This window comes from Microcebus murinus, chromosome 8, assembly GCF_040939455.1.
Source record: "Microcebus murinus isolate Inina chromosome 8, M.murinus_Inina_mat1.0, whole genome shotgun sequence".
NCBI classification, from domain to species: domain Eukaryota; kingdom Metazoa; phylum Chordata; class Mammalia; order Primates; family Cheirogaleidae; genus Microcebus; species Microcebus murinus.
This window is the reverse complement of record NC_134111.1, coordinates 103,738,667-103,765,132: the sequence shown is the minus strand read 5'-3', so window position 1 is coordinate 103,765,132 and position 26,466 is coordinate 103,738,667. Positions and strand designations below refer to the sequence as shown.

The following is a 26,466-nucleotide window of genomic DNA, read 5'->3' as shown; positions in this document are numbered from 1 at the left end:
AAACAACTGGGAAGACATTAATATTTCTATTGATCTTTCAATTCACTTATTTTTTTCTGTTGTATCAAATCTGCTATTAATCTCATCCAGAAAAATTTTTATTTCAGATATTTTATTTTTCAGTTTTCAGTTCTAAGATTTCCACTTAGTTCTTTTTTACTGTTTCTACACCTCTCTTTGGACTCTTCAGCTCTTCACCTGTTATTTTCATCTTTTCCTGTTGCTTCTTTTTTTATTTCCACATATTATGGGGGTACAAATTTTAAGGTTTCAAATAATGCCCTTGCCCCTCCTCCACCCACAAGTCTGAGCTTCAAGCATGCCCATTCCCCAGACGGTGCACATCTCACTCATTATGTATGTATATACCCGCCCTCTTACCCCTCCTGCCCGCCCAATACCCAATTAATGTAGTTCCTATGTGTCCACTTAAGTGCTGCTGTTAATACCAGTTTGCTGGCGAGTATATGTGGTGCTTGTTTTTCCATTCTTGGGATACCTTGCTTAGTAGTATGGGTTCCAGCTCTATCCAGGAAAATACATGTTCACCACAGTTACTCTAAACTGTGGTGAACATTCCAACATGGGGTAACCCTCAGGCCTGCCTGCGTCCACTAGCAGACTGTGCTCCTGCTGTGGGTCACACCCTCCTGCTTCTCCCCAGGCCTGGTCGTTTTCTAAATTGTGTTTTGGACGTCATGTATGGAAAAGTAAAATCTGTAACACATTTAAAGCTGTTAGACGGAATGCTCTTTTTTATCACACATCTTGAGCAAGGAGCAGACTAACTGCTTGTGCTTGAATGTTAAGGCCCCACTAAAGGGATAAGAGCCACACTCTAAATCTACTCAACCCCAGACTGGATCAAGGAGACCCCTCTCTGCTTTTCAGCTGAGCCCCCAAATTCCAGAGCTCCTGTGAGTCTGGTATCTTGCATTTCATCAGAAGTTGAATTAGGTGGAAATTTGCTTTCAGCTTTAGCTAGTTCACCTCTGGCTTCCAAATGCTTGAAGGAGGGTTGAGGCTCTCTGTCCAGAAAGGCTCTGGGCTGGAACATCTCAACATGGCAAGACGCCCAATGGTAAACCTTGATGCCATTAGATCTCAAGGCCGTCAGACTGCAAGAGCGGATGGTCACACAGCTTCACCCTCTCCAGGCAGAATCACCCTGGGGGAGAATTACTAGACAGACAGAGTTCTTTCTACATTGGAGTTTCTCCAGATTCAACATCAAAAACCCAAAAGCCACCGAATTGGCGAAATTCACCTGGTGTCTCCTTGAAATAGCAAAAACTGGTTTCCGGCATGTTCTTGGCCTTTCCCGGTTCCATTTACTGAGTTTGACCAACATTCCCACCCCATGCCAGGTGTTAACCCAGACACATTCTTTATATTAACTTAATCCTTGCAACGGCTCTATTAAAAAGATATTGCAGTTGACCTGTGAGCAATGTGGGGTGAGGGGAGCCAACCTCCCTGTAGTTGAAAATCTTCATATAATTTCTGACTCCCAGACCTTAACTACTAAGAGCCTACTGTTGGCCGGAAGCCCTACCAATAACACAAACGGTCGATTAACACGTATTTTGTATGTCGTATGTGTTATAGTATGTGTTATACACTGTATCCTTACAATACAGTCAGCTAGAGAAAGGAAGATGTTACCAAGAAAATCATGAAGAAGAGAAGATATATTTATTACTCACTAAGTGGAAATGGATTATTCTAAAGTTCTCCGCCCTCATCATCTTCAGTGGAGTAGGCTGAGGAGGAGGAGCAGAGGCTGGCAGAGTCAGACCAGGTGGAGGAGGTGGGAGGGGCGGCAGGGGAGGGAGGCACGGAGGTGGTTACGGGTCTAAGTTATACTGAAAGAACTCCGGTACGAGCAGACCTGTGCGGTGTAAACCCACGTTGCTCCAGAATGCCTTGTGTCGTGCTCACTCTTCACCTGCACAAACGGAGGCTCGGGGTCAAAGACTCTCACACTGTGCAGGCGGCACACGGAGCAGCCGGTGCTCAAGTTCAAGGCTCTCTCTGTCCTGCCTCGGCCTCCCCCTGTGAGGAGTCAAGGCAGGAGTACACATGGGGTCGGCTGTCACGTGGGGCCAGCCGGCCGGATGAGGGCAAGCCAGTATCAGGAGAATGGAATGGAGCAGAACACTCAGGGGCCTGCGAGTGGCGGCGTGGCCGGACAGCACCCAGTTCTGGAGTGGACGGCAGACGGAGGACCCAGCCAGTGAGGGACAAGTGCCTGGACAGGGCCGGGACTCGGCCAGGCAAGTGGGGAGGCCAGGTGCTCTCACTGTCAGGGTTGTGGGAATTCGGGGTCTGTCCCGTGCCTGAGTCTCAAGGTCAAGGCTATGGGAAACAGGCCATTCCCTGAGGTCAGAAGTGGTCGAGCAGGTCGGACAGGTGAGTAAGGGACACTCAGAGCCACACGAGTGCAGCCCGAAGACAGGTGGCCACAGCTGGCAAAGGACTCTGTGGACTGTGCAGCGGCACCTCCCAAGACGCCCCGTGTTTACGCAGATGAGCAGAGGCCAGCCCTGCATTCGATCACACTGGAGTAACCACAGTCCCCCGAGAGTCTCTCCCCAAAGACAGCCTCCCTTCCCAACTGGAGGACGCGCAGCCAGGCAATGCCGCTACCTAACGTCTGCCAGTGCTGCCGTGTGCTTGCCTGCCTGGGCGTGTTCGTACAGAAACAAGAACGTTTGATTTCGGCGGCAGGCACGCCTAACACGAGTGCTTACAGCACATGTGCATTTTTAAAGAGAAAAAGACCTCGCTGGGTGTTTGACCTCCAGCATAATCCCTTCCAAGACAAACAACAGGGTGAGAATTCGTTCCTTTCGCCTCCTGCCCGGGCCTGGGAGGAGAGGCATGAGTCACCGCTGGCAGACGCTGGAAGGAGCCGCTCTCGTTAATCCGGTGCCCGCTCCTCCAGCCCGATGGAGTAAGAGGAAGTGACAGATGTCATCTGTCTTGACTTCAGCAGAGCTTTGATTCCGTTCCACATGATTTCCTCATCAAACCCAAAATAAACAGGCCTCCGCCCACGGCTCCGCGGTGGGCTTGGGAGCTCTGCCACTCGGCCTGGGGAGTCTTACCGGCGGCTCGGTCCCTGCTGGCGACTCCCAGGAAAGGCTGTCAGGCAGAGCAGGTGACAGGGGAGCGGAGGCCGAGGAGTGGGCAGGGCAGAGCAAACCAGGCTCTCTGAAGCAGAGCTGGCGGGAGGCGTCATTCCGGGGGGTCGTGCAGGCCCGGGCCCTGCTGCGGTCTGGGCACGGATGTGAATGTCGCCGTGGGGGGAAGGGCTCACCCGACCCCCACGCCTGGGTCCAGGGAAACAGGGCTGAACGGGGGTCAGACACGTGGGGACCAGGAAACCCAGAGGGAACGGAGGCCCCAGGTGACCCTGTCACTCACCATCTTAACAGGAGCAGAAGTAACGGATTTGGGGGAAGGAGACATGCCTACCACGTTTTGGTTGTGTTTTTTTTGCCCAGCATTTGTTTCTCCGGGGTTAGGGCAGGCACTAGCAGACCCAGACCCAAGAGCCTGTGTGAGGGGCCAGGAGTCGGGTAAGGAGCCCCGAAATCCCACCCCAACTCTGCCCCTGATGCTAGGGCTGGAGCTTGCACCAGCCCCAGAGCCCGGTGACTGTGATGCTGGGGACAGGACAGCGCAGGCTGACGTGGGGTGTGTCCTGTCCCCATTCATCCCTGCTTCCACCTGCGTGTCCTGCGGCGAGGAGGTCTTTGGCGCGGCGTGCGCTTTGCCGCGTTTTCCTGCAGGGCCCCAGACTCACCTGTGCAGAGACCGGGCAGGAAGGAAACCGAAGAGCAGGCCGAGCAGAGGACGGGGGGGGGGGGGGGGGGAGGCTGCTGGGGAGAAAGAGAAAGAGCCCCCATGAAGCCGGCAGCGCCGCGCACCTCCGGCCAGGTGTGGCCGCCGCGTAGGAGAACAGCTTCGTGGTTTCGAGCATCGGAATTTTCAGGGAAAAAAATTCCAAATTCAGATTTAACATGAAATCTATCCAATATTAAGCACTGGCAACTACTGCCAACTGGGCAGCCCCAACCAAACCTCCCTGCGAGGCAGGTCGGTCCATGGTTTGAGGCCCTCGGGTCCCAGGGGTCACCCCTCCCCTTGCAGGACGAGCTCCGGGTCCTCCCTCACACTCAGTCTCGGGTCACAGGGGAGCCAATCCTGGACGCTGGTCACTGAACGACTCCTCCGTGACTTCTGCCTTGGAATATGGCACGAATGGAGGGCCGCAGGAAGAAAACGGGAAGGAAATTCAGACGGCTGACCACGAGAAGGGAGGAACACACCTGCTAGTCCCTGTGTTGACCAGACTCACCTGCAAAGAGGAAAACCACCATGAACTGGGGTTCAGTCGGGCAGACACACCGCTGCTGTCAGCCTACGGCAGGGCCCAGGACCCTGTGTATCCTGTGACAGCCCCTTCTCCCCCTCCCATCTTCTTTACTGTGTGTAGTTTAAGGTGTACACAGGGTGCTTAGATAATGAAATGGCTCTGCAGCCAAGCAGATTAGCATGTCCATCACCTCGAGTAATCACCACTCTGCGTGTGTGGTGAGAGCACCTGAAACCTACTCTGTTGTCACCTCGAAGTCAGAGAGTGTAAAACGTATGGTCTGAAGTTGGCTCCCGCCTTTTTGGGTGGGTTGGCAAACGTGCTTTTAAAATATGTGGAAAAAATGCAAACATGTGGGAAACCACACACAACGATCCAGATTCTCCAGAAAGCTCAGAAGACCCGTTGACCCGTGGCGGCCACACCCCGAGCTGAGCAGCAGCCGCTGCCCGGGCCAGGCGCCCTGCCCTCTCCAGCTGCCCCAGCCCTGCCCGGCCCGCTTCCTAAATGTGGGTCGGCTGGGCTGCATAATCACTTTGTGCCTCAGTTTCTCCATCTGTCAAGCAGGCTGATGAATATCCGCCTCCTAGAGCTGTAGGGAGAGGCAATGGGATACATCCGTGAGGCGGGTGGGGCAGGGCCCAGGCCGCAGGTGCAGGCGGGGAGGGGCCACCAGTGCATTCTGCACATGGAGCCCCCCAGCCTCAGGCACAGAGCCCCCTGTAGGACCCGCGAGGCCTGAGGCTCTGTGCTGGGCTTTCTCTTCTATCTTCCCAAACTCTCCTCCAGACACGGTCCAAGACCAAATCAACTGGGGCTTAAGTTACATCTCCATGCCAACAAGTCTCACATGTGTGTCTCCGGGCAGAAGTGTCCCGTGGGCACCGAGGTTTCCCACGTGACAGCAACGCTCTCCCAGCACGGCCCCTGCCTCCTGTCGTCGCCCTTGGGTGGCACCATGGCTGGAATATTTGTGTCCCCTGAATTCATGTGCTGAGCCTTAACCCCCAAGGTGCTGGCAGTAGGAGGTGGGGCCTTTGGGAGGTGCTCAGGCCAGGAGTGGGGAGCCCTCATGCAAGGGTGGGATCCGGGCCCTTGTCGGAGAGACTCCAGAGCGCTGCCTCGCCCCTTCCACCACGTGAGGACACGTGGCGGAGGCACCGTCTATGACCCAGAAAGTGGCCCCCACCAGGCACGAAGTCTGCCGGAACCTTGATCTTGGCTGTTCCGCCTTCAGAACCACGAGCAGTATGTCTCTACTGCGTACAAGCAATGAGTACAACCCAGGCGTTCCATTGAGACAGACGGCCCGAAGGCGCCGCAGACAGAGCCCCCGTGCAGGTGAGTCCTGCCCGCTTCCCACTGCATCCTCCTCCCCCCTCGCTCCGGTGCAGAGCCTGGGACCCTCCAGCGCCCGGCGCACAGGCCGGTCAGCCTGTCCACCGCCAAGTCCTGCCCACTCGGCCTCCCACCCTGGTGACACCTCACCTTCGCTGCTCACTCTCCGGGATCAAGCTTCAGCTTCCTATGTCCCCTTTCCTTCCAGCGTGAGCAATTCCAGTCTGCACACAGCCAGTGGAATACGGCGTCAGTCTGGCTGAGCCTTTTGCCGTAGGACGAAGACCCCGTCCTCGCCTCGTCTTCAGCCCCCGCGTGCTCCGACCCGCCCGCTCTCCGGGCTCGTCTCTCCTTCGCGCAGCAGGTGGACTCAGGGCCCTGCACCAGCTGTCCCTTCTCCTGGGAGTTCCTTTTCCTCCCTGGCTGACACCAGTAATCCTCGAGGTCTGTGTGCGTATCCCTTCCCCAGGAAGCCCTTCCTGCCCGTCACTACTTGGCAGGCACGCCTTCCTCTCCTCGGAGCACTTCCCACCATTGTGACCCGCGCCAGCTCGTGCCCCGGGGACTTTGTCCTCCTGCTGGACAGCGCACGCCACGTGGGCCTGCAGCACGTCCTCTGCTCGCTGCTAAGCCACCAGTGCCCGACTCGGAAAGGTGTGTCCGTTCCCACCAGAGGAGTTGCAAATGCCAAATCAGAAGAGCGACGTGCCGAAAACTCTCAGTGGCTTCCACCAGCCGCACGCTACAACCTCAGGTGGATCTGGCTGCGGGCAGAGGAAGATGTGCCACGTGCCCACAGAGGGGTGGCACTGTCCCCTGCCCTGGTGGGCACCAGCCAGAGGACTCTAGCTGTATGATTTTCTTTAACAGATGCTATTTGACACGTGGGTAGACTGGAACAAGCTGGAGGAGCGAGGCCACTTGCGTCTTGCTCAGCGCAAGGTGTTCTTATTGTTTGCGCTGAAGTTTTGGGAGCGACGTGGTCCTACTGACCTTCATGCTACCCTTGGCGCACAGTAGGTATGCCCCTGAGCGCTCAGGTGGCAGACGTGCTGCAGGGAGGGAGCCTCAGGCTGCCCCCGAAGGAGCCCGCCCAATGTGGCTGCACCCAGAGCCACGTACTCGTGGGGGAACCATGTGGCGCTCAGCTATTCCCTGGCCCCACTCAGGCAAAATGGGAGAAAAGGCATTTAACCTCAGCCCGGGGGACCTGTCAGAATGCTCTCTGGCCTTAGGCTTCTGTGAGCTTAAAATACCTTGGGCTGAAAGGCCAGGACTCAAAGGGGAGTCTCGGAGGGGGGCGGCGGGCAAGGGACCCAGCAAGTCCTGGCATCGGACAAAAAGCAGCTGACTGGGGAAGATGGTGGGGGGACTGGGGGAGACAGTGGGGGGACTGGGGGAGACGGTGGGAAGACTGGGGGAGACGGTGGGGAGACTAGGGGAGATGGTGGGGGGACTGGGGGAGACGGTGGGGAGACTGGGGGAGACCATGGGGAGACTGGGGGAGACAGTGGGGGGACCAGGAGGCCCAGCTGGATTCACTTATAAGAGGAAATGAAACCAGGAGAAATAATCTAATACCGGTGTTTCCTAATCATAACGTTTTGCGTCTTTGACCCACCCATGGCCGGCACCATCACATCTGCAACATTGGGGGAGGACGCTGGGGGGGCGCAGGTCAGCGGTGGGTGGCTCAGGTCCACCCTCTGAGGGGTGTCCCCCACCCCCTGCCCCTCTCTAGAGCCGGGCATGTTCCGGAAGGACAAACTCAGCACTGGGAGCTGAGGCCCAGTGCAGGACAGAAGACTGACGACTCCCGCAGCCCCCAGACCCCGGCCAGGCACCTCGCTGGTGGCCTGAAAGACAGACCCAAGAAACGAGGGACCAGATGCCTTTTCCTGGACGTCCCGGGGCTGAGTGGTCCTGTCTGCACGTGGAGCGGGCCGCCGGCTCCCAGATGCCGCAGCAGCGAGCAGAGCTACACAGGCTGCCCGGGCAGCGACAGGGCGGAGGTGGCCTGTCCCCTCCCTGTGACCTGCACCTCCCACATGCCTGCAGTGCTTCTGATAGGGACGAGGCCCCAGGCCATGGCAGACACGCTGGGCCCAGACGATAGAGCAGGTTCCCTCACCTGGACCTAGACGGTCACTCCTGCATCAGGTGGCTGAGGCACCTGCTGCCCCTGGGTCCTCAGAGCCCCTGCTCTGGGTGAGCCCAGCGTCAGCAGAGCCAGTGGTCCCTCCACTCAGGAGGCCTCCAGGCCCCAGGGAGTGGGGTGGCCACACAAACAACCCACTTCCGGGTCTTCCCCTGTCTCGGGGGGGCGTTTGACCAAATACCCCATTTCTCAGTGGCTCTGCGTTCCCAAGGGAAACTTCAAGGTCACTTGGGGGCCGAACTGAGGAGATGGAAAATTACTGAAGGATAACAGTGAAAGCAATGCAAGGAATGTTCTTCCAGAAACAACAGGGTGCCGTTTTCTGTTTTTATTGTCATGGTACGTGGGTGGGATAAGCCACGTTTTTGTTGATGTGTTGTCAGGAGCAAAGTTGCTTCATGTCTCCCCTTCTCCCATGTGGGTTGATGTGCCTCCCTTTCATTGTCACCCCCGAGCTGCCACAGCACTCAGGCTAGTCCCCACTGAGCTCCGTGCACCCCTCTCCCGTCCCAGGAGGCCCCCCGCTCCCTGCCAGCCCTCCCACGACTCACTGCACCTCGTCTCTGCCCCACCCCTGAATTGCTTAATCACACGTGGACTCCTTCTTTTGCTAGTTCTAAGAGGACCCTAAAAATGATCCAATCCAACCTGTTCATTTTAGGGATAAAGGTATCATCAAATGGAGAAACAAAGCAAGTTCCACTCAGGGTCGACCCAGACATTTCATGGAAGAATAAAAATAGATCCCTCCATCCTTCCCGTCACTTAATATCACACCCCATGTCACCTGGCCACGTCACGTGGACGGCAGAGGCACCACTGATATGGTAAGAGGTTTTGGCAAATACTTTATACAATAGGAAGAATAAGGAGGCACTTCCCCATAGCTGCAGTTGCATCCTGGATCTCACAGAAACATGAAGTGCGGGCAGAAGCGGCCTTGGGACCCAGGGAACGTCCTTCTGCAGCCCCCACCCACCCCCCGAGGCCCCACGGCGGGCTGGTGCAGCAGCCGGGAGGACGGAGCAGCCACCGAGGGTGGCTCAAGGGTCACGACTCTCCCCCCGAGGGTCCCGGGGTGGGTTGGGGCGTGGGACGTGCAAGGCCCCAGGACGTCTGGCTCCTCCAGCTCCCACCTGAGACCCCACCTGGTCACAGTCCCCTCTAAGCTCCGACTCACCTCCGGAAGGAGAGCCCAGGCCAGCCCTGCCCCTGGCACCCAGGATGTTGGCGCAAGGGGTGAGAGCCACGGTGCTTCCCGCTAGTCCGGTGAGAGGTGGTGCCATGGCAGCGCCATTGCCGTCCGCAGAAGCGCGGAGGAAGGAACCCACGTCCTCCTCTCTGCACCAGGTGGGGCGCTGCACGCCCGATGTTAGGCCCCTGCAGGCACGCTCCAGGTCCAGGCGGCAGAGCAGTGAGGAGGGAATTGGTCATGATTCTTTGTTTTCACGAGTCACACGACAGATTTTTTTTTTTTTTAAAGAATGAACTGGATTTTTTCCAGATTTGATAAAACGAAAAGGAATTTTTGTTTTGTGTTTAGTTTTGTGGTGATCTGAAGAAGAGCCCCCCAAGGAGACGTGGTATTAAAAAGACAGAACACAAAGCACAAAAGCCACAAACGGAACAGCAGCTAGGAGAGCGGTGACCCAGAGCAGAGCTGAGACGGCAGGGCCACCGCAGCTGCAGGGGCGGCGGGAGGTCCCGGGACAGCCCGGTCTGCAAGGTGACCGCGAGAGCCGCGAAGGCCGTCTGCAGGCAGCGCCACCCTAGCGTCCAGGTGAACGTGGAAGGCCCCTGGAGGTCAAAGCTGTGAACTCGGGCTTTCCCTGGGGCACCAGTTGCTTTTTGCGAATTTGGGGGAAATAATAAGGTTGGAGAACTCCAAACGAGGAGCATCTGAGAGCAATTATGGACTCTGCCAGTTGCTCGGGATTTTGATGTTGCATCCAGCACATTCCATCGGAGGTCTGCAGGCACCAGGCGTCTGGCTGAGACGGCCAGTGAGCACGCCACGCTCCCGCCTGCCGCACAGCAAGCCGCCCCGCAGCAGGGAGAGCAAGAACGTGGATGACGGACGCTCTCAGCACCCGCGCCGTGTTCGTGGCAGCATGACGCCCACCCCGCAGGGAAACTCCTGCTCCCACTCGGGGCCTTTTGGCGACACAGCCTGGTTCCTGCAGTGGTGTGCGGGCCCCACTGGGGCACGTGCCGGTGCGTGTCGCAGAATGGGGAAATGCAGTCAATAGCTGGTCAGTCTTCCTTGTTCCAGCTGCAGGGTTCGCTATGCAGGAAGCCCTGTGTCACGGCACAGACGGGTGTCCGCCGGGACTCAGGGTCTGGTGGACGCTAGAATCAGCTCCGCCACTAGGGAAAGACGGTCCCGTCCCTTGGCTCCGTGGTTCCTCATCTGGAGGACCCGAGGGCCTCTCTCTTTGCAGCTCCAAGTGCTGGAGCGGGTGCCGGGCCCTCGTGCCAGAGCCGCCCTCTCCCCTGCTGCTCACTGCGCTCGGCCCCATCCCCTTCTCCGCCGTGCGAGCTGACCGTCCCTTTCGTTGTACCTTGGACGGGTTTCCGCCTGGTCCCATCCTCATGTCTGCACCCGAGATTAGAGCTTGCCTCCCCATTCTATGACGCTTTTGCTACTTGGCATTTTTCGGTCTGTTGAGCTAAGAATAATTTGGGGGAGCCCAGCACAGCTGACTTCAATAAAGCAACTGTGGGAATAATGTCCCAAACACACACGACACATCTGCATCCTCTCCAGCGAAGGAGCTGGCGCACCAGTCCAGGGATCGTCCAGGCCGGGCCACCCTCGCGCTGGCCCGGGAGCTCTCGGCCTCCCCGACGCACAGCTCCGCCGTGACGGGGTGAGCCTGCCGCGCCCCAGAGCTGCGAGGAAGCCAGGCCACGTATGCAGTCCTGTGTCTCACACCCTGAGGCGCTGTGCACTACCTGAGACCCTGCGTAGATTGCTCACGGGACAGGCCTGGACTGGTGTGGACAGAAAAAGCAGCAATGCAGACAGTCATGAAATCAAACATGTCACCTCGGGGTAAAGATACATGTGTGTATCTTTGTCTTAAGATACACGGAGACGCCTGCTGCTGTGTGTGATTTCTTTATAGCTGATATGAATTTGGAGGAGTTACCAATAATACTAAGATGAATGTAATTAGGAGATAAAAGCTCTCATATAAATTTTGTGATTTTTTTTTTTAAAACTTTATTTTTAGATCCCAGATAGAGCAATCTTGGGTTCCAGCCTGACGGGCTTCCAACAGCTCCGTACCCTAATGGCATTTCTGCCCTAAGCAGGATGCCATAGCACAGTCACGGAGCACCTGCTCCCCTTCAGGGCCTCCTGGCATCACTTCCTCTGCAAATAACCCTCCTTGGTAGTTGGTTCCTTGTTCGTTAACCCCAGAAGGGTACCTTAGCTATCCAACCAAACACCAAGAAATTCTAACTTGTACCTGTTTTTTAAGTCATATTGCTATTCTAGAAAAAGAGAGGCATATCCCCCAAATCTACCAGTGCTGATCCAAGCAATCCCCAATGGCGAGAAATTACTGCACTAGCCCCTCAGGTCTACGACTATGAACTTACACGTCAATATAGCCCTGTGGATCTATTTTCCAGAGTGCTCAGCAGGACCGTCCAGAAAGTTTCAGAAAGCCTTGCTAGAGGCAGGAAGAGGGAAGTCATAAAGAAATGATGTAAACAAAATACCCACGGATGTATTTCCTGAAATTCCCTACCACCTTTGAAGACGGCATCCAGAAACCTAAAAATGATACTCTAATATTATCTTTTCACGGCAAACATCTATGCCCTGAATCATCGGTCCCCAACCTTTTTGGCACCAGGGACCGGTTTCATGGAAGACAACTTTTCTACAGATTGGGGGTGGGGGGATGATTTCAGGATGATTTAAGCACGTTACATTTATTGTGCCCGTTATTTCTATTATCATCACGCGGTAATAGATAATGAAATGATTATGCAACTCACCATAATGCAGAATCAGCGGGAGCCCTGAGCTTGTTTTCCTGCAGCTGCTGCCGCCGCTGACCCGACAGGAGGCGGAGCTCGGGCGGTGATGCCAGTGACAGGGAGCGGCTGTGAACACAGATGACGCTTCACCGGGCTGTCCCCTGTCTCCTCCTGCTGTGTGGCTCGGCTCCTAACAGGCCAAGGACCGATACCGGTGCATGGCCCAGGGGTTGGGGACCGCAGCCCTACACTGAAGCGAATGTTGATTCACTCCTTCGGTGATAATGTGTAAGAACTCTGTGAATCATTCACATTTTTATGGCTATCATGTAGTGAAGACCACCCAGGTTGATGAATGGAAGTTTTCTGCTGGAGGAAAAATAACAACTGTGGCTTGGAGGCTAAATTCCATCCCAGAAGCTCAGCACTAAGGAAGATCCTCTAGGAGGAGCTGGGGGCTGAGGGTGGGAAGGGGAGGCCAGGAACCGCAGAAGGGCTGCTCATACAGCACCCCGTGGCAATGACACAGAGCGGGTGTCCATGCTGGCCTCGTGTGAATGTTTTGTTCATTCCCATGCTTCGAGGCAATTAGCCAAAGCTCGGTGACGAGTCGGAATCTGGGGCACATACCAAAAGAATACATTTCAAGAGAATAATCTCAGAACAATTCAGTAAGCTGCATCTTTCTGTACCTCTCTAGAAGCTATTGCACTTTGTTTTTTCTGAACGAAGGGATTGTCCTACCTTTGTGTCTTTGACCACGTTGCATTTGGTTCTATTCTTTTTGGCAAAGCAGTAAGAATCCGCAGGCCTCATCAAAGCACTGATGAATGCGTGCGGCCCTCTCTCTTGTCTCCCCGCCAACGGGTCTGCTCTGGGGCCCGTGCGCTGGCTCAGCAACTGTGCTCGGCGACCCTCTCCAAGAGATCGGTGAATGGTCAGCAGCTTCACATTTGTGGTCAAAGTGAAGCGTGTAAGAAACATCTGTGGCTGACAAAGTGCAGCTGACACACGGGGACATTTGTGAATGGGACGTATGGGTGACTTTTGTGAAGCATTTTTGCATTTGCAGGATGCAATCCGATTATTTCCATGCGGTGTTCCTTGCGACAGTCCTGGGAGGGAATCTGGTAGCGTGATATTCTTTCAATATCAATAGCTGAGGAAGCCCAAGATTTGTAATCTGAAAAAAGAAAAGTAAAAGCCAAAGAAGGCTTTGGCTTACACAACCAAACAATTATAAAATTCCTGTGGGCTTTGGCAAGCTCTCCATTTTAAAGTCGTGACAAAAATGAGAAGGGACAGGAACAGGGACTCAAAGGCAGTGTGACGGCAGGTTGCAGTTGGGATTCTCTCCTTGGGATTCTCTCCTTGCCCGTGAGCTTTGGAAGAACTGCCTGTGTGTCCTGCACCATAACGCAGAGGAAGATAAATCTCCTCTGTTCTGTTAATGATGCGGTTTTATTATCATGCACTAGGAGTGATCTCAAAAGATCTGGCCACCACCAGAAAGAATGAATCAAGGTGAATTATGTGTTTGCAGACACTCTTCAGAACTCAGAGGGCTGCCACCCCACCGCTTGCTGAGCCCGCTGGTGTGCGAGGCTCGGCTGTGCTGAGAGCTCCCACGAGCCTGGCTGCTCCTACACACACAGGAGAAGGAATCCCCAAGGTCTTCTGGGATCTGCAATGACAATTGGTGGCACTTACTCCAGGGTGGGGGAGCCTGCAGCCTTAGGGCCACAAAAGGTCTTCAAGTGTGACCTTTTGGCTGAACACAGATTTTACAGAACAAATGCTTCTATTTTTATTAGTACAGTTTTGTTCAGTTTTTATATTTTCATTTTAGTTTTAAAGTGAACGTATTTAAAATACCAAAGAATAAAATAAGTTTCAGTGGAATAATCCTCCCAGATTGACTGGAACAATTAGAACATTAGTAAACCATAAGGGCTAAATTGACGGCTGCTACGATCACACGATTTAGTTCTAACTTCCCCCGCCTGACTGGAGCCACTACTGCACCAGGCTGGTTGTTGAGAGTTGATGGGGGTCGAGTACGCCAGTCTGTCATCGGCTTTTGACAACGGTGCCCTGTGTTTCTGTCTAAAGTCGAATTTGTGTATAGGTGCATAGCTCGAAAGTATTTCTCAATTCTGTCTGCTTAACACCCCATCATGCCAAAGGAGACCAAGAGAACACTGAAGGAAGAAAATAGATTTTTTAAATGAGGATTGGGAGTTGCAATATTATCTTGTTTCTACTAAAGATAAGATGATTTGCTTGCTTTGTGATACTGCAATGTCAACATTACAGAAGTTCAATGCTCATCAGCATATAACACTCATAAGGACCATAAATATTTTAAATCAGAGGGAGAGGCATGAAAGGTTGTAGTGTAGAAATTATAAGATGAAAAGCAAAAGCAAAGACAATTCTTTCAAGCAGCAATAAAACCTGGATCCTGCAATCCCATTACTGGGCATCTGCCCAAAGGAAAAAAACACATTGTATAAAAAAGACACCTGCACTCAAATGTTTATAGCAGCAAAATTCTCAATTGCAAAGGTGTGCAAACAACCCAAGTGCCCAGCAATATATGAGCGGATTAATCAAATGTGGTACATATATACCATGGAGTTCTACTTAGCCACAAAAAACGACGGTGAACTAGCACCTCTTGTATTATCCTGAATAGAGCTGGAGCTTATTCTACTAAGTGAAGTATTGCAAGAATGGAAAAACAAGCACCGCATGTACTCAGCATCAAATTGGTATTAACTGATCAACATTTAGGTGCACATACAGTAATAACATTCATCGGGTGTCGGGCAGGTGGGGGGGTGAGGGGATGGGTATATTCACACCTAATGGGTGTGGTATCCACCATCTGAAGGATGAACACACTTGAAACTCTGACTCGGGAGGGGAAAAGGCAACATATGTAACATAAACATTTGTACCCCTGTAATAAATTGAAATTTTAAAAAAGACCTGGAAATAATGCCACCAAAGCAACTTATAAAGTAGCTTATATACTCGGGAAGCCATTCAGTGATATGGAAATTGTGAAAGAATGCATTATCAAAGTTGTAGGATGTTTAGACCCCGATAACATTTCAAAGTACAAACAACTGCCTCTTTCAAGGCGAACCATAACTGATCTGCAGCACGCATTAGCCTTCAATTTAACAGAACAACTTCATGCAATACTTGAAAAGGAAAATATATATTATTCCATCGCTTTGGATGAATCAACTGATACAGTGCAGGTTTTATGCTTCATTGGGGTCATAAAAAAAGATTTTCTTTGCTATGAAGGGTTACTCACTTTGTACATGCTTGTGAATAGAACATGGGTAATAGATATCTTCAACAACTTTCAATATAAATATTGTGAAGTTAGACTGAATTTGGTAAATTTAGTGAGTGTACATACAGACGGTACACATTCCATGACAGGAAAATATGAAGGGTTTATTGCACAGATTTTAAAAAAAGTATTAACAGATCCAGATGCTCTCATTTTTTTTCATTGTATCTTGCATCAGCAAATTCTCTGTGTTAAATTTACTATTTTAAGTGACACTTTGCAACAAGTTATTGGTACTGTTAACTATATTCATGCAAATGCAACATGGCATAGTCAGATTTGTAACGTCTACTGTTGAACCATGAGATATTCAGTGTGGATCTGCAGCATCCTTCTAAAGTGTGTTGGCCGTTGCAGAGACAGGTGTTAGCCAAAATTTATCTCTGTGAGAAAAGATAGTTAAATTTTATGAAGAACACAATCGGCAATGTAAATTACTTAAAAAAAATCTCTATAGGAATATAGCATTTCTGTGTGATACCATGTCAAATCAAAATGACTTGAATATTACTTTACAAGGTAAAACTAAGTCTATATATGATATGTGGTTAAAAAAAATCCAAGTGTTTTGAAAAAATTACTTTTTTTCCAAACACTTCTTCAAAAGGAAATTTTGAATGAATGTTTTCCCCAGTTAGCAAAGGTCCCTGATGAGCAGGATGATATATGTGAATCATTTGAAAAATATGCAGTTTTTGCAGCTGTTATAGACTTATTAATTGGAGAATACAATGAAAGATCTGCTGACTTTGAGAATCATGACATCACACTCAAATTAGCATTTTCAGCTTCATCTAGCTGATATCACCAAGGCACCTAAAGAACCACAGATGGAATTGATTCAGCTCTCTGGATATGGCATTTTAAAGTCACTGTTTGATGCTAAGAAAGATCCAATTGAAATATGGGGAAATGCAGTAGAATACCCACACCTTCAGCAACATGCCTGAAACACGCTTCCTTGCTTTTCAACCACTCATTGCTGCAAATCTACATTCTCCTGTCCACCCAAATCAAGATGCCCTTAAGGTAACAAATGCCTGACACCCATCTAGAGGGTCAACTGAAACTGCGGACCTCCATGCTGCAACCGAATATTCAAATGCTTTCCCGCAAAAAGCACACGCAACACGCTCATTAAAAGGTTGGTTAACCTTAAAAAATTTTTAAAAAATAGTTTTAATTTTTTGAAATAATTAAGTACATAGTAGTTTGGTTTTTTACAAAATAATGTACATTTTTAAGTGTCTGTAATTCAAGTTTCTTGAATGTGGCCTTAAATGATTAATGTGGCTTCCAACAGGAAAAGCTTCCCCACCCTTGACTTGCACTAGAGATGTTTCAGGTCCAAATCGTCTCTGCCAGACTCCATAAGGCAGGGGTCCTCAAACTTTTTAAACAGGGGGCCAGTTCACTGTCCCTCAGTGACCATTGGAGGGCCGGACTATAGTTTTAAAAAAAAACTATGAACAAATTCCTATGCACACTGCACATATCTTATTTTGAAGCAACAAAACAAACGGGCAAAGACACCCGCACGTGGGCCCTCGGGCCGTAGTTTGAGGACGCCTGCCATCAAGCATGGAATTCTGGGGTCTCATTAAAGTTAGACCAATTCCAAAGATACTTCCTGAAGAAAATCTTAGATTTTGCCTGTGATGGCCTTGCCCAAGCCTCGCCCAGGACGGCGCTCTGTGGACTGCTCAGCACTGGAAGAAGCAGACGCGTCCTGCCGTCCTACCTCTGAATTCCCACCTGCACCTGCTGCCCTCCACCAGCCACACGAGCTGCAGATCTCAGCCCCTGCCCCCCCAGGGGGCGCCAAGCAAGTCCCAGCTAAGGGGAGTGACGATTAGTCTCGGGCACACGCCACCCCTCGGTTTCTCTTGCTTCTCCCAGATTTAATCTTTGCATCTCGTTACAATCTCAGAGGCTGCATATTCGGACTGTATACATTTAACCTCATCCAGAATCTTATTTACTGACTTACACTTCCATGCTGTACCCTGGCTTTTTATCAAGGTTTATTGCAAGAAATTGTCATAAGGAAACAGCTCTTGGATTGCTCATGAAAAACATTATTTAGGCCTTTTCTCATTATATCATCCATTGCCCTATCGTCGAAGTCCATGTGAATTCTTGTTCTAATAATTCACTGCCAGAAAACATTTAGTCAACACTCAGAAACTTAAATACTTCCTATTTTCCAATAATGGAAACCAGGACATACAGTTTTGTCCCATTTTTCCTTTCTGTCTTCTGGGATGCAGAGAAACACATGCGATGCCCATTCCAGATGAGTGGCCCATCCGGGTGTACGTGCTTTCTTCCTTCTCTTTCTAGGTTTTTGCTTTCAAATTTATTTTGCTATATTGTTAACCTTTGGGGGAATATCACAAACCTTTGTCCTATATCACAAACTAGGTTGTTTTTTTTTTAAATACCAATAAATGATGTATTTTTTTTTTATTTCAGCATGTTATGGAGTTACAAATTTTAATGTTTCAAATAATGACCAGTATGACCATCCCCCAGATGGTGCACATCTCACTCATTATGTATGTATATACCCTTCCCCCTCCCCCCTCCCACCAGCCCAATACCCAATTACTGTAGTTTCTATGCGTCCATTTAAGTGCTGCTCAGTTAATACCAGTTTGGTGGTGAGTATATGTGGTGCTTGTTTTTCCATTCTTGGGATACTTCACTTAGTAGTATGTAGCCATTAACAGTGGCTTCTAGATCTGTGGCCGGTGGTGAGAAACAGCCAAATAAATTGGGGGGGAGGGCATCCCCCACCCCTACTCTCCCCGCAGGGACTCCTACGGGACATTGGCTCTCTGCCACACCAGTGGAGACACTTCTGCTGCTCTTGGGCTCTCCAGCCCTGCCCTTCTGGCTCAGTCTCCTGCTGTCCTCTCCTTCCACTTTTTCTCCATCTGAGCCCAAAGCATAACCAACGTCGTTTGTTCCTTGAGCTGAGTTCACGCTGAAGCACGTGGCATATGTTTGCTTTCACGACCTCCTGAGTCATGCACGGGCTGAGATGGAGCCGAGCTGCTGGAGCGACGCTTGTGCAATTCCTACGGGTTGTGCCTTGCCTTCCACGGGTGTGAGGTCTTCAGATGGGAGGGCAGGCTTGTGCCCGGGCTTCCTGGCCACAGCACCCACTCTAGTGCAGTGACCGATACTTGTCTGCAGATATAAGACCATTCTACGGAGGCACATTGATATTCTGTAAAATACTGAATTCTCTTCCCCTTAACATATTATGCTCAGCAGGTTGCATCAAAATGATTCTATTTTCAGCAGATTATGGAATGTTCTGGAGGCGTATTGTTCCAGAGTCTTTTTTAATTAAAAATCAGGAGGAAAATGAAATTCTTCCCTGACACAATCTCTGCTAACAGTCCAGGAAGCTATGCATGGGAGGTTCCTCTGGGAGGGTGCATGGGGGGAGGGTCTGGGGAAAGGGGAGGAAGAAAGAAAACTTATATTTTCGCTGAAAGACCGGGCTGCAGGATCGTAAATGCTTTAGCAGCCCGGGCTCGCCTGGCCTCCGTTCTGTGGGGAAGGGTCTCAGGACAGATATTGGGTTGCTCAGTAAATACAACCAAACGTTGCCTCCAAGAGACTCATTAAACAAAATGACTCAGAAAAGTGGAAAAGCAAAAGCATATATGAGTCATTTAAGCCAATGAAAGGAAGGGTAGCGATATTATCGCATTTAAAGCATTAGTTGGTCACTTTATATTAATTGCCTATACAAGCCAAGAGGAAGAAGACACCAGAACTTTCATTGCTTCATGTCATAGCACTGAGTTCTAGAAAGCAAAACCTGTTTAAAGAACAAGAAGAAATAGAAGTACAACTGATGTAGCACTTAACCCTCCATTTTCGTTTGTCGAGAGGCCAGGAAACAGACAATTTAAAACCACTCGGAGAGCAAGGCCCCCTCTGCATGGCGGCCACATGGCCCCGGGCAGGGCGGGCTTCCCGAGCCCTGCAGATATGCACGCGCTTCCAGACAGAGGGTCGGGATGCCTTTGGAAGGAATTTGGGTTCTGGAGAGGAAGTTAAAGCTCTGGGAAGGTGGACTTTCCTGGTGGGCAACTGAAGAGAAGGGGCCGAAGGAGGGAGTGTCCTAAGGGGCCCCTTGGAGACAGGCCACCCCCAGGCCTGACCTGCCCCCTCAGCCAGCCCCCTGGTTTTGTTTGCCGCAGAACCCCCCAGCTCTGAAAACTCCTCCCTCCCCTCACCTGGGCAGGGGCTCATGCACCTTTCCAGGTGTGCATTGGACAGGTGGGTCACTGGGGGCTCTCAGACATTGACGGGGGAGGGACGCCTCAGCATGTCCCGCCACAGAGCCCCGCTGCAGGCAGGGTGGGGGTGGGCAGGTGGGGTGGGGAGCCCCAGGATTCACGGTTCCAGCTGTAGTCAAGTGGATTTGCTGTCTCTCCTCAAAGACCTGAGCCAAGTTCCTCTTCCCACCTTTGGTTTCCAAATCCCTGCTCTGCCTCAAAGGGATTTTACAAAGAAGAGAAAAAGGAAGGAATGGCAACAAACCAAAGGAAAGACAAAAATACCACCACTAACAACAACAGAGATCAAATCTCCTGCTAGCACCTAAAGCCCTCCTGGGCTTCCCACCTCACTCAAAGGAGAAGCCAAAGTCCTTCCAAAGACCCTCGGCTCCTCCACCACCCTCATCCTGTCCTTTTCTCCTCCCACTCATCTCCAGCCACAGTGACTGCTGCTTTCTCCTTCACACTCGGGGCACCTGCACTGCTGCTCCTTCTGCCTGGAACGCCCTTCCTGTACCTCTTCCCATGACTACGCCATCACTTCCCCTTCTGTGGCCGCCATGTCTGAAATTATAGCCTTCCCAACACGCTCCCACGCACACACACACATGCTCACACACGCACATGCACACACATGCTCACACACGTATATGCACACACATGCTCACACACCCACATGCACACACATGCTCACACACGCACACACCCCTCCTTGTAACTTGCTCTATTCTTCTCCTTAGCATTTAGCACAATTCAACATTTGACATATTTTGCTTATTTTGCTTTCTATCCTTCCAACCCCACTGGAATATACGCTCCACGAAGAAAGGGATTTTGTATGGCTTCGTTTTTTTCCCTCAGTGCTGAATTCCAGGCACCTAGAACAGTGCTGGGCACGTGGTAGCACTCAAGGAGCATTTGTTGAACAAATGAAGAAACTTATTGTAGACGCTGGATGTACCGGCACATCCTCATTGTTGCAGCGGTTGGCCGCTGGGATCTCTGTTTGTTTTCCTTGGTTCTTGGCCATCGGCTATTCTTGACCCAGAGAGACACCCTTTCAGAATGGAAAGGCATTGCCTGAGAATCAGAGAGTCATCATTTCTCATGCACCCACTGGCTGTGTGAGACTCAGGTATTCCCCACTCTTCTCTGGGCAATTCCTCTGGCAATTCTCAATGACAATTATAGAAAAAAATAACAGCTATCACCTTTCAGCACTCGCTAATAGATCAGACACTGTGCTAATTACCTCCTGGGGTTTCTGGAGGAAGCTCGGGAGGTGAATACTGCAATTATGTTGATTTTACAGATAAGGAAAAGAATTCTCAAAGACAATAAGCCCTTTACCCAAGAGCCACAGCAAAGCAGCAGCACAATTGGGATTACAGTCCCTCCCCAGTGTCCCCACCATTTGTGCCAGACAATATGATTCTTCACTCAATATGACACTTCACTCTCCACCCTGCACTGCAGCTCAGGGAACCCCCACACTGAAAGGCACACACCCCTACCTCCTGGAGCCTACAGTCCCTGCAGGGCAGATAAGCACGTCTGTTTGCATGAAAAGATGGTGAGGAGGGTTGGGAAGGAAGGGCACAGGCCTCAGGGGCAGAGGCAGAAGGTGGGGGGCTGTGCTGGGTCTTCACAGAAGGGAGGGACCTCCTTCCCTGGAAAGAGGCTGCCCTAAGGGCATGGATTTCCCACAGACTTCTTTCTCCAGGAAAGAAGTCATTTGAGTAAATGTTTCTTCTAGCTCTAAGAATTTCTTTCTGCCCACCATTCATCCACCCACCCAGGTTGGATGGTCCACCTGTCCATCCAACCAGCTACCTACCCTCCATCCACCCACCAACTCACCTATCCATCCATCCATCCATCTACCAACTCACCTATCCATCCATCCACCCACCAACTCACCTATCCATCCATCCATCCATCCATCTACCAACTCACCTTTCCATCCATCTATCCACTAACTCGCCTGTCCATCCATCCATCCATCCATCTACCAACTCACCTTTCCATCCATCCATCTACCAACTCACCTTTCCATCCATCTATCCACTAACTCACCTGTCCATCCATCCATCCATCTACCAACTCACCTATCCATCCATCCATCCACCTACCAACTCACCTTTCCATCCATCCATCCATCCATCTACCAACTCACCTATCCATTCATCCATCCATCTACCAACTCACCTTTCCATCCATCTATCTACTAACTCACCTATCCATCCACCCATCCATCCACATATCCATCCATCCATCCATCCATCCATCCACCCATCCATCCACATATCCATCCATCCATCCATCCACCCATCCATCCACATATCCACCCATCCATCCACATATCCATCCATCCATCCATCCATCCATCCACCCATCCATCCACATATCCACCCATCCATCCACATATCCATCCATCCATCCATCCATCCATCCATCCATCCATCCATCCACATATCCACCTATAAATTCATTCTGTCACCTTCCTACCTGGCGAACTATATGCATCAATAGCTCAGTATAAGTACATCCTTCCAGCCAGAGACGCTACTCACAGTGTGTTCTCCTACTAGCAGTCAGTCATTGGTGACCTCTTTGTCCTCAAAGAACAGTACATCATGACTCCATTAGCTATACCAATAACTGGGAATTTTCGATGACAGAAAATTGGCCACAAAGACAAACAAACAAACAAACATGAAATTCAGACAGACAAGAAACATGAGAGCTAACATTTGGTGAGGGAGAGGGGAACATATTTTCTAGCACAGACAATGTGGGAACTGGCTGTGCCTTCAATGTATTCAATGTCTGGATGTTTTCTAACGTGAATGATTAGTTGTGCAAAATAGCACAAAATACAGTTTAAAAGGAGAAGTAAAACCCATTAACATCCTCTGCAAGGATGTGCTATGGGCATTTACGAGCATGCACTTCACTCTCCACCCTGCACTGTGGCTCAGGGAACCCCCACACTGAAAGGCACACACCCCTACCTCCTGGAGCCTGCAGTCCCTGCAGGGCAGATAAGCACATCCGTTCGCATGAAAAGATGGTGGAGAGGGTTGGGAAGGAAGGGCACAGGCCTCAGGGGCAGAGACAGAAGGTGGGGGGCTGTGCTGGGTCTTCACAGAAGGGAGGGGCCTCCTTACCTGGAAACCTGAGGGCATGGATTTCCCGCAGACTAGGGAGCAAAGCGGCTCACTGCAGTCTCCGTCCTCACCTGCAGAGCAGGAGCTGAAGCCTGGAGAAGTGTCCCCCACCAGGTCCCCTGACACTGCTCGCACAGCCCTCCAGGCCAGAGAATTGGGGGGGGTCCATTCCATCCTCATCCACCGCAGCCCAGCCCTGGCCTGGCAGTGCCCAGAAGCTGCTCTGTGCGGGGGTCCGGGTGCCAAGGCCGGAGCCCGTGTCCACCCCCTGCCCTGGGCTGCAATGGGCACTTGCTGGCATTCTATTTCACTTGATTTTCAACCCGTCACTAGGTTTCCCTTATTTTTTTTCTTAACTTTTTCAGAGTAAATAAATACCATTAAAATATGCAATTAGAAATTGTCCTTACAGCACAGACTTGGGATTCCTTTAGGGGCTGGATCTTCATGGCCTCATCTGCGGGCGCAGGCCTGACACCGTGGCCCTCAGAGGACTTGCTATAGACATGTGGGCCTTTGCTCGTTTATCTGGGAAAACAGCTCTATTGGGATTCACATGCACACGATACAATTCACCAGTCTGAAGCGTACAATTCAGTGGGTTTTTAGTGTACTTACAGACATGTGCAACTGTCACCACAGTTAATTTCAGAATATTTTCAGCACCTCAAAAAGGAACTGTGTACCCTTTAGCAATCAACGCCCTGTGCCCCCTACACAAGCGCTGGTCTATTTTCTTTGTCTAGAAATCTGCCCATTCTGGATATTTCATATAAATGCAATCATTGAACACGTGGTCTTTAGTGACTGGCTTCCCTCCTCCGCTTAGCGTACCATTTCCAAGGTTCACCCTCATTGTAGCATCTATCAGCTCATCCTCCCTTTTATGGCTGGATCGTGTCCTATCGTATAAATATACCACATTTTATGCATTCATTCATCAGTTGATGGACATGAGGATTTTTTTTATATACCTTATGGCTATTATGAGTAATGCTGCTATAAAACTTAACACGTAAGTTTTTATACAGACCTGTGTTTTCATCTCACTTGAGTATATATAACGCAGGGGTGGAAGCGCTGGGCCATGTGGTTATTCTGCATTTAATAATTTGAGGGACTGCGGACTGTCTGCGGAGTGGACGCGCCTTTCGCATTCCCACCAGCAGTGCAGGAGGAGGGCCCCAGCTTCTCCACGCCGCCACCGACACTCATTACTGTCTGGTGCGCAGGAGTGTTTCGAGTGGCGTCCCGGGATTGCTGAGGTCGAGAGGCCCCCGCAGGACATGAGGCGAGCGGGCTCCGGGGTGGGCCCCACTACTGGTGACTCCGACGCCTCCCCAAGTGCCCACCCTGCCCCTGGCAAAGCTGCGGCTCGCCGAGGTCCCCCCACCCTAGGAACTCGCCAGCTGCTGCTCTTCCACTTGCCCTCGTTTTCCGACCCCTCCTTGCCCTCTTTCCTTAGGCCCCCGTCCACACCCCGAGGCTTCCTGTTTCTGAAATCTCCTTTTGTGCATGGGACTCTGGGTTGGTCCTGAGGTCTCCTCGCTGGCCCCCTGAGGGCGTGACGCAAGCCCAGCTCGGCCCTGCTAACCAGCAGTGGGGGTGGGGTTCCCCCGCCCGACCACGCTGCCCACGGGGGAGAAGGAACAGCCAGTACTGAAACATGGGCACGTGTTCTCATCTCAGCAAGCAAGGGCTCTGCGCCAAGGCGAGTTCTGGTAGGTACCGGCGGAAAAAGAAATGGAAGTGACAGGCACCTGCCGACCAGGCGCTGGGGAGAGTTTGCACCCTCGGGTGAGGTCAGCGTGTGGGAGGGAGGGTGGGATGGGTGGAGGGCGCTCAGTCTCTTGTCTGCCTTTTGAGCCCACCTGGGTGAAGGTCAGCGGGTATTGTCGATTGAATGAGTTTGCAAAAAGAATTCAGAATTTTCAGATTTTATTATCAACTTCAACTGTGTATCATATCTCCTCTTTTAAAAACCATGACTGCTGATAGAATTCTCTTTTGATGGAATGATCATTGACTTCTGGCTCATTTAGTCTGTTTGTATTGACAAAAGTGGCAGAGGAGCATTGCCTGGCACCCTCACACGTGGCCCTGCCGTGGCCAAGGCCGCCCGCATGCAACTGAGCTGCAAAGGGAGGTCTCTGGAAACAAAGAGAAGGGCCCTAATCCATGAGAAAATCGTACCCCAGCATTTCCCAAGGAATATCCTGGAGTAGTGATTCCAGGGCCTGGTAATAGGTATTAAATAACAAAGAGCCCTGGGCTCAAATGAGCCCGTAAATCACTGATTAAGCACAGTTTGAATAGGTTTCTTTACTGCAGCAGTTTTGGGTCGTTTTTAGTACTGCAATGTGAGTTATGAATCTCCAGGAGGAGAATATAATAGGCGCTATTTCCCAAACTCATCTGACCACAGAAACTATTTTAGAGACTATCTGGTACGACCGCGTTTTCCTGGAATGCACTTGACCGCTGTGCTACATGCCCACAGTAGAGACTGGAGGTGATTCAGGTTCATGGCATGTTCCAAGAGAGAAGACGGAAGGTCTGGCCAGCAGGTGCTCGTACCTCAGCCCACTGTTCCGTGCTGCATACCTGTATGATACGCACGTAACGTCATTCTGTCGCTCGGGGCATACTGATGTCCTGATTTTGTAAACTTCATGCGGCATTGTTGTACTTTAAATACAATGCTTCGTAAGGAAGCATGTGCTTTTTCCCATCGTGCACTTTAGGGCACACCTCCCCCTCTGGGCACAGGGATTTCTGCAGTGCCATTCCGAGTGGGAGCCTTGGGAAGAGACGTTGCAACCTCGGGGTCCCCATCCCCCGGCCCTCACGGCCTTTAGATGCCGTTTCCAGGAAGACAGGCGCCGACCCCAGTGGGGAGCCGCGGGCGAAGCCTGGCTGTGGGTGCTCATGTCCGGGGCGACACATCACACCAAGTCCCGCGGGCCCAGCCGGCCAAGGCGATCGTCCCCCAGTGCCGGCCAGCCCAGAGACGCCCACGGGAGTTTCGCCCAAACTGGGAGGAACGTCCAACACAACACTCAACTGTACTCGTTGCCTTGGCTGCCGTCACAAAGTGCCACAAACCAGGTGGCTCGAAACAGCAGATTCTCTCACCGTCTGGGGGACAGAAGCCAGGGATGGAGGTGTGCACAGGGCCACACTCCCTGAAGGCCAGGGGACACCTCCTCTCTCGCCTCTGCCCAGCATCTGGTGGCTGCCAGAGGTCCTCAGCCCTCCCTGGCTTGCAGCCACCTCACCCCAACCTGCCTCCGTCGTCACGTGATGACCTTCCTGTGTGTCTCCACCTCCGTGCCCAAATCTCCCTCTTCCTGTGCGGACACCAGTCGTTGGACTGGGACCCGCCGTAGCCCAGCATGACCTCACTTTAACTTGATTCCATCTGCAAAGACCCCGCTTCCAAATGACTGCAGGCCCACAGGTCCAGGGAGTGGAACGTGAACGTAGCTTTTGGGTAGACAAAGCTCAACGTAACGACCGAGAAAAAGTCTAGAAAAATCTTGATAACTAGAGCAAAAGAGTAAATATAGTGGAAGCAATTTAAATGTGATCGTGCACTTGCTTAGATTCAAAATGCATCTAAGTGTGTGCAGAGTGAAAAAGATGCGATGGAAGGAAGCACGTATGTGGGAAAGCTCAGGCCCGTGGTCACCTGCCCGCGGTGTTCCTGTGAGCTGAGCCCGAGTCGTGCTGGGGCACCAGCC

At 51.5% G+C, this 26,466-nt stretch overlaps 1 long non-coding RNA gene across 1 annotated transcript; it reads left to right on the top strand.

The window, feature by feature from the left end:
* The first annotated feature begins 3,086 nt into the window (after window positions 1-3,086).
* LOC142872399 (uncharacterized) lies at window positions 3,087-4,669 on the top strand. Its single transcript, XR_012920655.1, has 3 exons — window positions 3,087-3,163; window positions 3,510-3,584; window positions 4,202-4,669. It is a non-coding gene; the product is annotated as an uncharacterized LOC142872399 (long non-coding RNA).
* The last annotated feature ends 21,797 nt before the right edge of the window (window positions 4,670-26,466 follow it).